Genomic DNA, 8689 nt, shown 5'->3' with positions numbered 1-8689 from the left:
CGCTGTGGCCGGGCCCGCCGTCGCGGCGCGGGAGCGGCCTGCCCGAGGCTGCCGGGAGGAGGGCGGCCTGGCCGGCGCGGCCGTTCCCGTGGTGCCCCGGGCTCCTCGGAAGCGGCCTCCGCTCCTTCAGACGTCGGACCCCGAGTTCCACATGTGCCCCGCGGTTTTCCCTTACCCTGAATCCTAGGAGCCGCTTCTCGTTTTTGAAGTTCCTGTGCAGCTCTCCCGTTTTCGAGCATCTTACCAGGACTGGGCATGGATTTGCAGCCTCCGTTTTTGCCCCACTTTTCGAACGCCGGGATCTCGGCCCGGCCTGTGTTCTGTCGTGGAATTTCTCCGGAGCACGGACTGACTGAACGTTCCCGTTACTGGGAATGTAATGGTTGCTGCGTCAGGACTCTTGAAATGATTTTTTTATTTGGAACGATACCATAATATTTGGAATTTTCTTAAAGGAGAAAATATATATTGCTTAATTATATTTGCTTGGAATATATTATTCCAAGGAAGAAGAAAGTAAGACCCTTTCTTCCCCCACCTCCAAACCCGCTCGGCCCACCTGTCTTTCCCATCAGCGTTAATGGCGGCTCCATTTACTCAGGCCAGAACCAGAAGAGCCAGCTTCACCCTCTCACACCCTCGACACAACCTGACTAGAAATCCTGTTGACGCTACCTTCAATCTGTGTCTAGGATGCAGCACCTCAGCATGTCCGCACCCCCTTCATCCCTCACCTGAGCACCTAGGTCTCCCTGCCCTCCCTACCCTCCCAGTCGCTGGGTTTCCATCCAGCAGCCGCAGGGATCCTGTGGTTTCTGTGCTCCACGCTGCGCAGCGGCTCCTCAGTTTACCAGAGTCCTTACGATGGCCGCAGAGCCGGACAACCCACTGGTTGCCTAGCTATCTGACCTGCTGTCCGCCTCCTCTGTTAGCTGCACTGGCCTCTGCACTGGCTGTTGTCTGCTTGTAAAACCCCCCGTCCAGGTGTGTCCAGGACTGACCCCTTCAGCTCTTTCAAGTCTTTACTCCCGTGTCACCTCAGTGAGGCCTTTCCTGACCAACCTGTTTAAACGTGCCCCTGACCCAGAGCACTGCTAGTCTCCCTTGGCCTGCTACACTCTTCCCACGACACTCACTCACCACGTCCTAAAATACTCGCTGTGTTTACCATGTATTGTCTGTCTCCCGCTACTAGAATTTAAGTTCCCTGAGTGGAGGCACATTTGACTTTTGATTGCCTGCTGTATCCAGGTGCCTGCAACAGTTGCCTGGCACATAGTAGCAGTTCAGCACACATTTGTGGAATAAATGAACGAATGAATGAACTTGAACAGCTATTTTCATTGTAGAGTATTGCCCTTCAGGCTTCTCTCACATGGAAATATATGAATATAGTTGCAAGTACAGTATACATATTTTGCATTATGATTTCTAATCATACAATAGAGACTTTACATATTTCTAAGTATTTTCATAATTATAACCATTTTTACTTAAGTGACCTTCGATTTTTCATGCTTATTATAACAAGTCATACAGAGTTGTGTAAACGAAACATTGTCTCCTGTCCCCCTCTCATCCCACCCTGCTGAAAGGAACCACTGTTTTAAACTAGTGGATATCTTTCCAAATATTTTTTACACACACGCGCGCGCACACACACATATAACAGGTACAAATTTCACAGTTCAAAGACAGATATTCCTGAATTGTAACTTTATTTTCTATAATTCGAGTCAATTTGTATTTTAGGTCTTTCCTCCCATAGTAGAAAAATGAAATCTAGTTTAAGGTAAATGTTAGTATGTAATGATGCTTATTTATTAATGGTCAGTTACAATTTCAGTTGCTTCAGAATTTACTAATGCACTTCTCTCCTTTTCACCATATAATTGCCAGTTTTAATACATTATTATTTAAAATGTACAATAATTACAGGAAAATAGTAAATGATAAATTAAAAAAGCAAAACCACCTGTAACACCAGCAGCCAGAAATAAGCCTATGAAAATATACTCCTATGGTATTTTAATGACCAAGTGGCATACTATTATACAAATGTACCATAATTATCTCCCCTATTTTTGTACATTTGGGTTGTTTTCAACTTTTCACTTTTGCAAAATTACTTGTAGCTAAATCTGTGTGCACGTCATTTTTTTTTTTTAAGGATAAAGTCCAGGAACTCGTGTCAAAAGGGGTGCTCGTTGTTGAAGGCGTTTGATTAATGTGAAAGACAGAGAAAGACGGCACAGCTTCGACATCAACTTTTCTCAACACCCTGCACTGTCACACCATTTTTTGTCATCTTTGTTAATATGATAGAACAGTGGTTTCGCATTGTTGTTTTAAGTTTTATTCCACTAATTACTAGTAACGTTGAACCTGTTTTTATGCATCACTTTCGCAGATTGCCTGCACATATCTTTTGCCCACTTGGATTCATCTTTGTCTTATTCATTTGCAAGAACTCTATAGAATATCAGCCCTTTGTTACCTATGTTACAGCCATTTTCCCAGTTTGTTGTTTGCTTTTTAAGTCTGTTTACGTGCAATTTTGATATTGCATAGTCAGCGCTAGCTGGGCCAAAAGTCTGATCTTGCTGTACATTCTCTGCCTTCAGAATAAACACTTAGGAGTAAGCTAGAGATTTTTGTTATCAGTTACTCCACCTGGAGGACCAGCAGGTGGAGTCTCCATGGTCAGTCTCTCAGACTGTCATTTGGATTGGGGGGGTGAAGAGGGACTGAACATCTGGAGAATATGGTTGTTGGGCTCTTTATACAGGTGGACCCTCTTTCCTATGGAAGCCTCGCATCTACATCACAAGCAGCAGGAAAATGGCCTCCGCTGTCTTCTGCCTTTCAAGTCTAACTCAAGGGCACCTGAGTGGGTGAACCTAATTGCAAGGGAGTTAGACGTGTGACCTATTCATCGAGAAAGAAGGTAGCCAGAGGGCCTACGTACGGTCCCCACCAAGCTCAAGTCTCAGGGCTTCCCATCTTGGTTTGTTGAATTATCTATTCTGGCAGCTGTTCTAGTCAGTACAGCTGATAGTAAATTTTAATAACTGGCGGTAAAAGTCTTCCCCCAGTGACCTTGATTTTCAATGTTTTCTTGGCCATTTTCACACATTTTTTCAGGTGTATATTTTTTCACACTATTCAGATGATAATTGTAATTTATTTCAGAAACTGGATATCTTGTAATTTCCTGGGCTTCTCCCTACTCTGGCAAGTATTCTTTGTGCTTTTTTTAGTCTGAAGTCTGGTAGGTACAAAATACAAAAGTTAGTGTATTTGCTATTTGTTAGGTGCCCTTTCATCCTGGTATTTTAAAACTCTGGCCCATAAAGAAACAACCACACTCACTTCCTCCCTCAATGTTATTGTGCCTCTTGGCAGCTTCTGACATTGTCGGCTGCTTCCTTCTTCTGACACACTTCTGACTCCCTTATCAGCATGCTCTCCTGGGTTCCCCTCCTCTGGCTGCTCTTCCTCAGCTTCCTGACAGGCTTCTCCCTTTTCTCCCTTTACCCAGTACTTGCTGTGCAAATTCTGAGTTCCCTAGGGCTCTTTCCTGAGCCCTTGTGTCTTCTCATTTTACACTTTCTTTTGAGATGATCCCACAGAAGTCACATGGCTTCCAGTATCCACTCCATGTCAAAGATACTTCCTCTGTTTCTATTGCTTATAACAGAGTATCTGAAACTGAGGCCAGGTGCTGTGGCTCACACTTGTAATCTCAGCACTTTGGAAGGCCGAGGTGGGTGGGTCACGAGGTCAGGAGTTGAAGACCAACCTGACCAAGATGGTGAAACCCCATCTCTACTAAAAATATAAAAATTAGCCATGCGTGGTGGCAGGCGCCTGTAATCCTAGCTACTCAGGAGGCCGAGGCAGGAGAATCACTTGAACCCCGGGGGGGGGGGGGGGGCGGGTTGCAGTGACCTGAGATCGCGCCACTGCACTCCAGCCTGGGCGACACAGTGAGACTCCGTCTCAAAAAATTAAAAATTAAAAACAGGGAATATCTGAAACTGGGTAATTTATAGAGAAAGGAAATTTATTTCTTACAGCTCTGGAGGCTGAGAAGTCCAAAGTTGAGGGGCTGCATTTGGTGAGAGCCATCTTGCTGGTGGGGACTCTCTGCAGAGTCCTGAGGGGTTGAGGGCATGACATGGCAAGGGGGCTGAGCATGCTAAGGTGCTAGCACAGGTCTCTCTTCCTCTCTTACAAAGCTGCCAGTTCTCCCATGATGAATCCATTCATTAGTGGGAATAGAGCCTTCATGATCCAATCACCTTTTACAGGGCCCACCTTGCCATGCTGCCACTTTGGAATTAAATTTCAATATGAGTTTTGGAGGGAACATTGGAACCATGGCAACACCTAAATATGCCTGCCGAAGCCCCTTCTCTGTGCTCCAGGCCCACATGTCCAGTTCCCTGCTTGCCTTCCCAACTTGGTCCCCTCACAGATGACTCACGTGTCCAAAGCGAAATTTGCAGTGCTCCTCCCAGCTCCTCTCTCAGCAGTCCCATTCTCAGGAAATGGCAGGCCAGAAGTCTTCCACAACATTCCCACATCCAGTCAGTCAAAAGCCCCCAAAAGTTTGTCTCCCAATTATTTCATGGCTCTTTTCCCCACCCTCTCCTTTGACCTGGTCAATACTCTCCTGAAACTCCTTCCTCTTTTTCGTCTCTTCATGTGTGATTCATTAGATCCACTAACATCCACCCCTAGAAGGAGAGGGTGGACTTTCCTGGAACACTGAAGACAAATTTCCCTCTTCCCCTTTTCATGTTTCCTGTGACTTTTAAATTAAAAAATAAATAAATAAATAAAATTCTTTTTTGTTTTGGCCCTGAGTTGCACGGTAAATACAGGACTGAAGATGATGTGACAAGGCCAGACATCGCCATGGCTAAGGTGTAGAGCTGAAGACTTTTTATGTGTCATAAGGAATTCTAGCAAAACCCAGAATACTCAGCAGAAACTTGGAATGGGGTGGGGTGGAGGACACAGAAATTTCAGTTCAGTTCAGTCACGGGATAAAAGTTACCTCAGTTCCCTAAAACATCACAGCACTGTCTTGCCTCATTTCAGAATGAAGTATGTCTGCTCTTGCCTTATTCATTCCTTGTACGGTTATTTTAATTATTTTTATTTTGGAGCTGGGTGTGGTGGCTCACGCATGTAATCCCAGCACTTTGGGAGGCTGAGGCGGACGGATCACCTGAGGTCAGGAGTTTGAGACCAGCCTGGCCAACATGGTAAAACCCCATTTCTACTAAAAATACAAAAATTAGCCAGGCGTGGTGGCACATACCTGTAATCCCAGCTAGTAGGGAGGCTGAGGCAGGAGAATCGCTTGAACCCGGGAGGCGGAGGTTGCAGTGAGTGGAGTACGTAACACTGCACTCTAGCCTGGGTGACACAGCAAAACTCTATCTCAAAAATAAATAAATAATAAAAAATATTTTGAACGTTTCTCCACAATTAGATTATGAGCTTCTTAAGGACATTCTGTTTACCTTAAAATAATCATATATTTCTGTATTAGTTGAATTCAATGAATATTTATGTGTGGGCTCACATCCTGGCTCCTCTCATTTCCGTGGACTCCAGGGATCTGGTTTCCTCTTCATACGGCGAGGACAGTGAAACCTGGCCTTCACCCCTGGCAAGGCACTCATGAGGATCAGGTGAAACCATGTGTGTGGGAACCCTTTTAAAACTGCAAAGAGCTGCATAAACATCTGAGGGCTTTAGGTTCGCAGATGCAATCGGAAGGCGCCCGGCTCTGCTAGGCATTGAGCTTCCAGGGAGCACTTGGTGGAGAGCCCTGCACTCTCCTCCCTGAGGAAGCAGTTCGCATTTCCCACCTGGCCTCTCCTTTTCAGGGCCCCTAAAGAGTGATCTTCACAGAGAAAGCCAGTCTGTTTAAACGATATTGTAAGTTCTGAATATCACCAGGTCTATTTTTTAAGTCTGAATTTACATTTGAATCAGGAGCATTTGTCCAGGTCAGTAATTTTTCAGCCCAGCTCCTCCAGAGGGGGTGTGTCCATTACCAGTGAGAATTTGAAACCTTCCTGATGCCAGGAGGCTGAGGTTTTCCTGCACTGGGCCTCCACTTGTGTGCGGAAGGGGAGGGGTGGCAGGGAGGCAGGAAGAGGGGTACAGAGGGAGAAGGGTGGGAGAGGAAGGTCAAGGAAGCACAGTCATAAATAGAAGTGTCTTTTGCCTTCAAGATATTTCAGGTCACATGGAGAAAGGAAATTCACTCTTAAGAAATAACAAAGAAACAAAAGACTAAAGTCGGTTCAGAAGTGCTGACATAAGGACTGGTCTGGAGGGCAGTAAAATCAGTCAGGATTGCCTCCTGGGAGTAGGTGCATCAGCACAAGGTCCTGAAAGAAACCAGGGGAGAAAGGAGCTCCTGGTTTGGGGATCATAAATCCCTCTTCGAGAACAACCAAACTCCAGTATGAGTATTTAAGCTCCTTATCATCTAAGCTGGGTCTGGGGTCAGGAGCTTGGATTCTGGTCCTCATTCCAGCGTCCAGCTCATCACAGACCCTGAGCAAATTCTTTACTCATCTCCTTGTGCAGGAACAGCTGAAAAGTACTTTGGGAAAACCAGTTTTAACTATTACTCCCAAACCTTAATTAGAACTGTATAATTCTTTATCTTTTGTGAAATGAGTTTAAGCCAGAACAACCATTGTAATTATTAGAAACATTTTAAATAATTGTCAGTAATAATCTTCATTAATCATAAAAAGGGAAACACATCTATTAATCTTTTGAAGCACAGTTCTCTGATCTTTTGCCAGGTGTATGATTCACTCTTTTCTGCCTTATTTTGTGACAAAATGTGGTCTGTATGGGCCCCCACTCAGTATCAACACAGGACGCCTTCCAAAACAATGCAAGAATGTAGGTTCAAGACTGTTTAACGCCCCAGCAAGCACTCATTAGTGGCATTCAAGGCAAGTTTTTTAAAAAAAGGGGGGGCACAGGCTGCTGGGGGTTAATAACCTAGTACTGTGCCTGCCACTGCCCAGTTGTCAATGGTTTGTGGCAATCACAGCTGCATTGTGTCACACCACTGATTAATTCCCAGGAACTGCTAAGGGCTGACCTTTTCAGATGACTGACCTGACTAAATAAATCAAACCCATTTGAGGTCATGTCTGTGGGCACAGCAAGCTGACTTGCTTACATTCTGCCATGCCTTCTCGAGTGGGTGAAAAACAATTGAAATTTCAGTGAGGAACTGGATGTAATATATGCAGTGGCTCAGATCTACTCGGCTGCAACCCAGGTGAGGAGAATATTCCAAGTAAAAAACCATGATTTGTCATTTTCTGGGCTTTGACACTACATAGAACACCACAGGCAGTTTGTTCCAGGGCAGAGGTCAGGGATGGCTGGCCTGAGGGACACAGAGACCCCAGACTCAACTCCCTCCCTCAGCCCAGGGCAGTAGCTCTCCCTTCAGTCCTTGATGTCCTCGGACTTTATTACCAGTTCAAATGCCACTCTCCTCGAAACCGCAGTTCAAATGCCACTCTCCTCAAAACCGCAGTTCAAATGCCACTGTCCTCGAAACCACAGTACCGTCAGCATGAGTTTTCATTGCCCTGTATTGGAATTCACTGTGGCACGGCTGTCCCTGGCTTTCCTCCTTTTCCTATTTCTCAGTCCCACAGCAGTGTCTTGAGAGGACTTGGGTGGATGTGCAGCAGCTGCAGGGATGAAGTAGACGGGAGCAGCCATGGAAGAAACTCCGGTTTCAGTGACGCACTGTGAGGAGGTCTTCCCAGGGAGGCTATGGAATCAAAAGTTAAAATGGGGTAGAAAAAAAGGGAGCTACAAGATGAAGATTTTGCCTACCACATTTTGAGAAAATTTGAAAAGATAAGTGATACAGTGAATGAGGCAGGACTTTCGGCGAAAATCTGAGTAAAATTTGTAGATTCCAGTAAACGAAATCCCTAGAGAAGAGATGCAGCCAAGAGAATGTTACAAACTTGGTTACAAATTGTACAAGTTTGAACTGAGAGGGCCAAGTTTGTGGGTTAATGGAAAATAGAAAAATAGGCATCCCAAGAAGGATACATTGTTTTCCTGTTAAAGAAGTAAGGAAGTACAATTGGAAAAGTAAGTATGGGAAAGAATGAGTTTAGGCTTACACAGAGATGCCGCAGCACACTGGTCATCTGCCTAGGGTTCAAATGCCAATCGTACAGCAATGCTGTGTGCCCATTGGCAAATTCTTAACCTCTCTGTGCCTAAGTTTCCCCATCTGCCCCATGGAAGATTTAGAATGGCCACCTCATGGTATTATGAAAATTGGAAGAGTTGTCAGGAATGGTGTCTGGCACATAGTACTGTTATTATATTGTTTTATTATATAACATAATTTATATTATTATATTTTATTATGTATTATATATTAAATATATAATACATAACTTATATAAATAAAATACAATATAACATAATTTATATTATATATAATATATATAATAATTTATATTAAATAAATATATGCATATATATAATTGTATTGTTCTCACCTATTTTTGAACTGTGCTCGTCTGAGGGTAACTGGAACACCACAGAAAGCTAAATGACAAATAGGGGAGGGATGACTGTAACAAGAACAATTAAGAAA

Source organism: Rhinopithecus bieti, unplaced genomic scaffold, assembly GCF_001698545.2.
Source record: "Rhinopithecus bieti isolate Rb0 unplaced genomic scaffold, ASM169854v2 scaffold_33891, whole genome shotgun sequence".
Taxonomy (NCBI): Eukaryota; Metazoa; Chordata; class Mammalia; order Primates; family Cercopithecidae; genus Rhinopithecus; species Rhinopithecus bieti.
This window is presented reverse-complemented; position numbering follows the sequence as displayed.